This window comes from Ptychodera flava, chromosome 9 (genome assembly GCF_041260155.1).
Source record: "Ptychodera flava strain L36383 chromosome 9, AS_Pfla_20210202, whole genome shotgun sequence".
In the NCBI taxonomy this organism is placed as follows: domain Eukaryota; kingdom Metazoa; phylum Hemichordata; class Enteropneusta; family Ptychoderidae; genus Ptychodera; species Ptychodera flava.
The window spans coordinates 12342560-12351687 of record NC_091936.1 but is presented as its reverse complement, the minus strand read 5'-3'; positions in this window follow the sequence as shown (position 1 = coordinate 12351687).

Sequence of the window (9128 nt, the reverse complement as noted above, 5' to 3'; positions counted from 1 at the left end):
AAGAAACTCTGTTCAATCGATGCAAACGCGATAAACATGTTCATGTGCGTTCTATTAATAAACAATAATCTGAAGACTTGACAAACTGTCCGTTGGTATGATTTCCTTCGCATCTATAATCATTCTTCGGATGACGCCAGCAATGAGATATGTACAGAGCACAGTCCCTCGTGGGCTATTCAGCTCTTGGACTATTCGCCCCATAGACGAGTGTACATAAGCGAGAAACAACCTAAGTCTGGAAACAGAATGGGTATAAAAACCACGCCATGTCACATTCCGTGTCCGATTTCACCGTGAAAATTAGCAAGTTCATCTATCATGCAACCGTCGATCGTTCCCTATCATTCTAAAATTTCATACCTGATACTTTATCTGATTCAAAAACGCTCGTTTCGTGTGATTTTCGGCCGAATTCGACGGACACCTCGCCAAACCTGGGGTGAGCAACATTCGGTCACCTCTTGGGTACCTCCACTTTACTGACGTTGCCGCCGCCTACCCATGAGGGATGACTGGAATGTTGCTCACGCTTATGTTTTGGCCAGGGTCTCTCGAAGTCAGCCGAAAATCACAGGAAATGAGCATTTTGTAAGCAGATGAAGTATCAGGTATGAATTTTCGTGTGACTTTCGGCCGATTTCAGAAGACACCTCGCCAAAACAAAAGGCGTGAACAACCTTCCAGTCACTCCTCATGGGTACGAAGCGCTAACGTCAGTAAAGTGGAGGTGCCCAACGTCCACTGTGAGGTGACCGGAATGTTGCTCACGTTTATGTTTTAGCGACGTGTCCGTCGAATTCGGCCGAACACGAAACGAGCGTTTGTGAAGCAAATTAAGTACCCGGTACGAATATGAGAATGATAGGGAACAGTCGACGGTTACATGATAGATGAACTTGCTACTTTTCACGGTAAAATCGATCGTCGAAGATGACATGGTGGCACAATCCCTATACGAAATAGCCGTTTCATTTCCTGACTTGGGTTGTGTCTCGCTTATGTACACTCGTCTATGGGGCGAATAGTCCCACAGCTGAATAGCCCACGAGGGACTGTGTACGGAGTTCAAATAGTGAGTGCATGCAGACCGAAACGAGGACCACAGCGTGGTGTCTTCTGGTTCGTTGTTTTTCCGTGTTTTTTTTTCTTTTGCGTTGCCCTTTCAATGCTGTAGGACTCTATTCCGAAACTTTCTAAACCACATAGTAGCAGCAAATCTATCTTTTACTATGGTACTTGGTGCAGTCAGTCGACGTATTGGTGAGATTACCTTTTCGAGCAAACTCTTTATTGCCCCTCTCTGCAATTCATAGCCAGGTTGTCTCCTGCTTTTGATATATTTTCAAGGTTTTTTTGTCCACTCATTTCCCTGATTTCCTCCAAATCAGGTCGAAGTCATTCGGCGCTTCGCTTGTCAACACAATCTTGATGTCGGCTATATTGATTTGCTTCTGTTGGCAGCTGAATGTCAGTCCGGACCAGAATTCGTTTGTCGACAACAACATGATACAATGTACACAAAGCATCATGCTGGCAAGGTCTATACTTTGTATTTCAACACATTTTAGGGAGCAGAATAAGAAAATGCGTGTCTTTACAGAAACATATAACGAAAACGTCATTAACTTTAAGGTAGAATGCGCCACGGGGACAGATATTTGGACTTTCAAACTTAATCAATTCTTTTCTGATCTACCACTTGTGGAGTGTTTTTTAAGCTCTTGGTGTAAAAAAACTTTACATCGTTTTAGTTTTTGAAAATTTTTCTCTCTCCATAGAGTTAAGACGAGAATGGTGGCCATTTTGAATTTCAAATATTGGTAAATCTTGGGTAATTTGTTTTTCTAGTACAGTACCAAAATTTGCATGGCGACCCGCAGTTTTTATTTTTGGTTTTGAAAGAGAATGGTTAAAAGATTACTTGAGAAAAATTCGAATAAAAGTTTAAGTCTATAACCTTCGAGGCGTATACTACCTTAAAGTAGCCTAAACAGCGAATAACAGACAAACTGCTCTCATTTAGCAACTTAGCAACCTAGATCTTGCTCACATAACCGCGTTTTGGTGAGTGGTTTTAGTAACCAAGGCAATAAATCAAGATATTGTCATACCCGCAATAAGCGCTTCGAAGATTAACTTTTGCTAAAACTCTCCTGAGTAAACTTTTAACCATTCGCACTAAATAAAACAAAAAAAATTGGAGTTTGGCACTAAACAAACAGATTACCTGACATATTTCAAATCCAAAATGGCCGCCATTTCTCAGAACTGTTGCTATACAAAAATACTAAAGCAACACTGCTGGTGCATTTATCTCTGCGTGCATTCCTATGTCGTTTTCGTGTTTTCTTGTTAGTTGAAGAATAAGAAAAATTGAGAAGAAAAAAACCTGCATCATTTTTGCAATATGTCTAGGATGAGAAACACACTTTATATTTTCCTTGGCCTTACAAGAGTTCACTCATACATTCATATTAGATCCCTGCATATTAATCACTGATACGCTTACCTTTTTCAAATACACCCGATGGAGATTTCAAATAACATGAAAAATCGTCAATTGCACGAGTAAATCATTAATATTCACTAATACGCAGTTATATCAGTCCTGAAGGAAAAAGGTCTTCCGTTTTGTAGCTGGTCCAATTACTTTGTTAAAAAATGTTTTGTGTTAATCACATTTATATGCGAAGCAAATAATCCCCACGACTTGTCTGTATGACTTTTGTTGCAGCACGAACGACTAATTAGATCTAAATGTTGCTACACTACTGGAATGGGTTTGGAAAGTTGTTTCTAATCTTGCTATTACAACCATACTTTCTGTCTGAATTGTAGCCATACATAACATAATAGTTTTCTTTCTAGGGAGGGTTCTCTGTGTAAACCAAAAGCCGCTCATTCCGCTGCTTTTGTTTCATCAGTACTTATTCTATCCCTTTAAATTTTACCAAACTAGCCTAAGAACTAAACTGCATAGCTACTATAGCAAGAGTAGAAACAACTTTCCAAACCTATTCCAGTAGTGTTACAACATTTAGATCAACTTAGTCGTTCGTACTACCATAAAAACAGTCGAAACACGATTAATTTACTGCAAAAATTTGTAGTAATTTACGCTAAACGGAAAAAATTAATAGAAGAAAAGAAAATTGAGTACAAGACCATGTGATAACAAATCGATCTGTAGATCTATTGACCAATTTATCGAATCGAGCGATCGATCTATCGATTAATTGATCTATCTTTCTATCGAATTGATAGATCCTTCGTTCTATCGATCGATCTGCCTATCAATTTATCTATCGATCGATTGATCGATCGATAGATCGATCGAACTATCGATTGAGGGATCGATTTATATATCGATACATTGCTCGACCTATCTTTCTATCTACTTATCTATCTATCTATCTATCTATCTATCTATCTATCTATCTATCTATCTATCTATCTAATATCTATCTATCTATAAATCGATCAATCTCTCGCTCCGATGCGGTATTGGTTGACTTTTCTACGTTATCAGTTGATTCAATCCGTTATTGGTGCATTGATACGTTATCGGTAAATTTGTTGATACGTTATCGATTTGGAAAAATTATTTGTTATCGGTAAATCTTTACTACGTTATCGGTTAGAAAAATTTACAACGTTATCGGTTCGTTACTACGTTATCGGTTGTAACACGGCCTCGCTGACGAACATCAGCTTTGCGTGCTTTGGTTGGAGGTCATAGCGCCCTCTTGTGAGATGACTAAGAAGCCGTGATTGTGGATAATCAAATTTTCTCGATATTTTTCTTGTAAAGGGTTGATATCAAGTGGCACACCTCCCTGAGTACAAACATGACATAATTCAAGTTAAAATAAAATCATAATAAAACATGAAAGGCTGACGCTTCTGAGGGTTTTACAAAATAATGTTGTTTCACACAACGATTTTACCCGTAGAACACTACTGTCTGTGACTGAACTGTCTGCTTGAGAGCACTATAAGCAAATGATTGCTCTATTCTATATATTTACGTTGTTGGAAGCTTTGTTGAAAAAAGGTTAGAAGACAAAAATGTCAGAGAAATATGCTCCTTTTGAAACTTAGTACACCTGGTGGGCGGAGCTTTATAAAGTACGTCAGGTGATCTACATAAACGAGTGTTCAGTTATTCGGTCGCAAAATTCAGATATGCATCGGAAACTCAGTCAATACTGACATCGCCTACTTCAATGCTTTATGGGAGTATGTTGTTTAGTCATATCATAGACCTTTATTGTGACGCCAAATAAAGTTTCTGCATCATTCTCTTCATGTGGGGCACTTTGGTGTTAAGGCAATATGACCCGACCTTGTCCCACTTTGGCTAGTCATAGCAGTTCTCCGCTGTTCGGGAGAAATTAGTTTAAAGTGCGTAAATAACGCTCGACAGCAAACCAAACATGTGTTTACGGTTGTTTACATGCGTGAAAAAGCGTGAACATGTGTATCGTATATCTTGTCAAGCACACAGCAAAAGCGTGATATAATTATATGGCGTTAAAACGATTAAATGTGAAGATCTATAAATGTCAAACACCACATGCTGGTTGAAGCTATGTCGCAAATGACCTTTCCATACAAGCGACAGGTTCAAGTTGACCTTTTAAGTTCGACTTTTCGTTGTCGAATACACGAGTTAAGTCTTGTCTGTTTATTTCTGCTTGAGCCGTCGTTATATATTCTTTTGCATGTGAATTGTTTAGTCGTCATCGCTATATTTCTTCTGCAAAACTTGCGGATGTAAACATTATTTCTTTGAGGGGTATTTGGCGGAAGTTAATCCTATCAAGAAATGGATGGTTTGAAATTTGTGGTATTTTGTCATTTTGAATATACTCTGCCAATATGTAACGACATACATAGGGTATCGAAAGGCGGACTGATCGGATCGCAGGTTTGTTAATAAGACTTATAGCATCTTGTGCGTGACACTATAGCCGCCTCTGACAGAAATCCAGCCTTACAAATCAAAACTTGATATGGCATGATCCTTTGATGAGAGAATTTATGGCTTCTTCAGACCCCTTTTGATAATTAGTACCACAATCATCATTCTTGCATGTTGAAATTCCGATAGTCGTGTCCCACATTTCGGACAAAATTTAACTGAGACATCATCATCATCATTATTATTATTATTATTATTATTATTATTATTATTATTATTATTATTATTATTACAAGTTTAGGGGCTATAAGTATTATATAGAAATCTAATAACAGTTCATTGAAGCTGTGGGAATTCTGAAAAAGAGGTGTTGTTTATTTTAATTTTGTCAATAGGGGTGACTTCTAATTGTCGTACGTATATTCTCTCCGCCCAGTTAGGTGTTCCTTTTGACATCACTACCCTTATGAATATTCATATACTTGCAAAAACTGACAGTCGCTGTGTCTGGCAGCGCGTGCTCGAGTCACAGCTGCTGAGCGGCACAGCGTACAGGCCCATCGTGGCAGTCGTGGGCGTGTGTAGAAAACAAGGCACAGCGACTGTGGACAGTCTATGCCAGTGTAATTGGCCTTGTAAACGTATCTTCAGCGTGGCATTTGTAGTTGTGGCGAAAAAAATAACCCTCTCCGTATACTGACGTTGTTGGTTTTATTTTGTTCATGTGCATTAACTGTAAGCAATCAAGGAAGTTTTGGGATGGAAATAGAGCAAAGGCATGAGTTTCCACGAGATCTGTGCTACAAATATAACTTTACGCATGCGCACTCTTTTGCCAGTGGTGCGTGAATTTGGTGCGTGTAGCCTGCCAATATGAGCATGCGCAATTGAGTGAACGTGCGCGTGAATGTGTCGTCTGCACACTACGTCCCGTGTTATAATCATGTCATTCAGCTTTGCATGTTGACAGAAACTGGAATTACTGCAGAGAATAATTTTCAGGACATCACATGTGAGTCTCTAAGGTAACAAGTAGGACGTTTAGGAAATCCTTTCAGAAAGTTCACGCCGCCTGTGGCCATTTTGTGGAGTATATAAGCTTATAGTTATACGTACCTGGAGCGTATACAGTATTTCTACTGTACAGTGTACATATTGCCGGATAATATGCGATGGAATTTTGCGTTTCACGTCGTTCAATCATTCAGATGGAAATGCTGCCCTTCTCCAAACTTTGAAAAAAACAGGGTGACAGATTTGGAATGCTAACAATTGTATATCAAGAATGACGTAATTTAATGAGAAGACATTGTATTCGAGCACGGCTACAGTTTTTGATTCGAGAACTCTCATCATGATGGACCGTGGCGTGGTTGTATTCAACAATCGAGAGGGCAAGGGTGAGTCGAACTTTTTCGTATGTCCATGTAGCACTTGTGCAAAAATAAGCGAATCCACAGGCCTTTGGCGAATCAATAAATGCGTTTTTCACCATGCTGAAAGGTTGAAAGATCCGTCCGTCACTTTGGGACGAGGTAGATAAATGCAGTCAAACCCAGCTGGGCACATAATGTGACTTTGTTCTGGAAATTACGAAGACGACCGGCCGTGCGGTGAAACTTTGCAACAAAGTTTCAATATCTGAACTGACGTACTTGAATGACAGGCACAGGAAACGATGGCCAATAAAAACGCATTCTCGTTGCATTTTGATAATAATGTATCAATCAAAATGACACAGAAATTATGCCTCCTCCCGGCAGAAGGGCCATGGCCAATTTTTAGCCCTGCTACAGTATGTCTCAGTGCTGAAAAGGCCATGTTGTTGTCAGGTTGCCATGGCGACTTTTAATACGGATAGTTTTCAATCGGATTCGAACCCATAACATACGGCATCAAAATAAAATTTGCATACAACTTTGAGAGTGAAACGGGTTGTTAATAGGTCACAAAACTTTTGAGTCCCACTGTCGTCCATTATACCTGTTTCCTTGAGTATTAAAGGTGTGCAAGTATACACATCAAAAGACTAGAAAATTCACTTCATGGGCAGAATCTCGTAAAGAGCCTTTTCTTGTCTGGTTAACGAAAACAGATACCCCTGATTTTAAAATACGCATGGTTTTAAATAAAAAAAACTGTGGTTACCAAATGGTTACTATGGCAACATGAAACAAAAATGAACATGGAGTTCATGCTGTGATAAATACACTTAGGAGAGCATTTGCATAGTAACTGTGATTACTTTTAATGGAATATGGAAAAACTTTGAAATTTAAAAATGCAAATAGGTTACTATGTAACACAGGGCAGTAAAACTGGATATCATCTTTTGTCTTTCTAACCCAAAATAAGCGTTTGGTATAATATTTCTATTGATTACTGGATTTTTACACTGAATATTTGGTTTTTCTAACCCAAAATATCCCTTTGATATAACATATTCTGTTGATTACTGGATTTTAGGTGGAATCTTTGAAAAACTGGTAATTTTTACTCCTGAATGGTTACCATGGAACATCTCACATTAAAATGAGTGTGATTTTTTTGGTGTGCTAACAAGAAAAACCCTTATTATCAATTTTTTACATCAATCAATAGTTCTTTAATAGGAATTAGGGAAAAAGTATCATTTTCAATCCCAAAATAGTTACCATGGCAACTCGAAACATTAAGATAAGTCTTGTTTTTGTGTTCTCTGACCCGAACTCCCCCACTAGGTAATTTTCATATCAATCAAAGTAACTTTTCATGGGATATTAGAAAAACTGAAATTTTCAACCCCTAAAATGGTTACCATGGAAACATGGGGCAGTGAAATCGATATCATATTTGGTCTTTTCGACCCAAAATACCCTTATGGTGAAATTTTCACGGAAATTGAACCTATTATTATTCGCGTTATTATTTCTATATAATACTTATATTAATTATTGTACTTGGGCCTCAGCCCAAGTACATTTGTTTTCATTCCGTGGGAAAAAACTGTAAGGTATAACCATTTCTGGCTGAGACCAGGGAGGGCAAAATGTATTGGCTTCATCTTTCTTGGCATAATAAATGGCGTAATGATGTTAACTGAATGGAAGTGCTGCTCTCAGCCAGTCTTGAATAAGTGAGATGTGAATATAAATGCTTCTCTATCTGAGTTTTTGCCACAAAATCTTCTGAATATAATCAAAATGTGCATCGAAATGCAACAATTAATGCACCCTCCGTTTACTAGGCGATGGCACGACCCTTGCTACACCCACTGGACGAGCCAAAGTGGGAGGGGTAATTTCGGTTTGGTCGAACAGGAGGGCTCGAGACCAGAATTTAACATTTAAACTTGAAACATGTTTAATCACTGACAAGATGTGGATTAGTGTTAATCAAGGAGAAAGTTTGAAAAGGAAAGGTTTTATATCCCGGACACAATGAAAAACATTACGACTGGAAACTGTACCCCCGGTTGAGAATAGTAACGCCCACAGCGATGGAGAACACTTATCCTTGAGCTGAGAAAACCAGACCATCATTTCGAAATAGAGCTGCAGATTCGAGAAGCTCGTTAAAAATAGCTAGGTACACCCCATAAGGGGTGGTTTCGAGTCTTGAGGGCAAATTTCGCCTCCTTCATTTAGAAATCGTACGTTTGTTTTTCCAGGGGAACACATCATTTGACACAAAATTTGCATGAAAAGGGGTCGCCAGTAAGCACGTGGTCAAATCTGGCATAAGAAACAATATGAAATGTTGGTAAAGCCAGTCCAAATAAACTGATTTGAACTTTTGTGTTTTGTAATTTATACCACTGCAGTAACATGACTTTTTTTGACAACATCACACAATGTAATACGTTTTGAAACTGAATACTCCGACGTATTCTGTGTCCCCTTTGCTAAAAAATACGGTATGCCGATTACCATGTAAGGAGATGATGACGTCAAGACAGATTTGTAGTGCGTTTGGTCTTGATGGTGCACGAAGTTTTGTCGAGGTAGCTTGTGTATTTATTTCCTAAATGGGAGATATTAGGGTCGATCTAAAAGGCCGAAAAATGTTATGATACTCTAAGCGAGCTGAACTCCAATGCGAATGGTTGGATAATTTGGAGGATGTCTAGACTGATCTCGTCACATTAAGATTATTGGCGGTCAGTATTGAATTTCAACTGCGTCACAAGTTTGCGTCGAATGGTCAACGAACGATATTTTAG